Genomic DNA, 987 nt, shown 5'->3' on the forward strand with positions numbered 1-987 from the left:
ATTTCTAGAGTGGTTGTACCAGTTTGCAATCCCACCAGCAATGAAGTAATGTTCCTCTTTCTCCACAATCTGTCTTTTAAATTTTCTACACACAGTATAGCCTGTATACATATGATAGCTTAATGAATAGGCATAAGGCAAAACTAATCCATAAGCAACCATTGATATTCCATTCTGAAACAATCAATGTTTGCCTGTACATTTAATTCCTGAAATGAAAACTGGGAAAATAAAAAAAAAAAAATAGTTTTGACTCAAGGGACCAGTGTCTGCTGAGGTAGAGAATCTTTGTTTACTTGCTTATTTTTTTAGACAGAATCTTTGTACCTTGAGCTACCCTCAAACTTAGAGCAGTCCTCCTGTTTCAGCCTCTCAAATGCTGACATTATAAACATGTATCACCATGCCCAGCAAGAAAATATTTAATAAAGAATTTTGAGGCTAGAGAGATAATTAGCAGTTAAAGCACTGGCTGGAGGATCTGAGTTTGATTCCCAGCACCCACATGATAGCTCACAACAGCCTGTAACTCCAGTTTCAGGAGACCTGATGCCTTCTTTTGGCTTCCATGGGCACTGCATGACATGGTGTACAGGCAGACAGGCAGACAAAACACACACACACACACACACACACACATACAGACACACACACACACACACTCTTAAATCTTTTACAAACATAATTTAAAGGATGCTTTTATTAGTTTGGAGTAGGACATCTTTTGACAGAAAGGTTAGCATGAGGAGGAACACTTAGGCCATGATATTACTGGTGATCCTGATACATCTAATGAAAAGTAAGTACAGGGTCCCCAGTGAATGATTTAGAGAAAGGACCAATGGAGCTGAGAGGTTTGCAGCCCCTTAGGATGAACAACAATATGAACTAACTAGTACCCTCCGAGCTCCCGGGACTAAACCACCAACCAAAGAGTACACATGGAGGGACTGATTGCTCTGGCAGCATGTGTATAGTAGAGGATTG

At 40.0% G+C, this 987-nt stretch overlaps 1 protein-coding gene across 6 annotated transcripts in view; it reads right to left on the bottom strand.

Annotated features, from left to right (window-relative positions):
* Positions 1-987, bottom strand: part of Cdkl5 (cyclin dependent kinase like 5) — a 221,612-nt gene that overhangs the window by 66,197 nt on the left and 154,428 nt on the right. The gene's annotated exons all lie outside the window — the stretch shown is intronic.

This window comes from Mastomys coucha, chromosome X, assembly GCF_008632895.1.
Source record: "Mastomys coucha isolate ucsf_1 chromosome X, UCSF_Mcou_1, whole genome shotgun sequence".
NCBI lineage: Eukaryota > Metazoa > Chordata > Mammalia > Rodentia > Muridae > Mastomys > Mastomys coucha.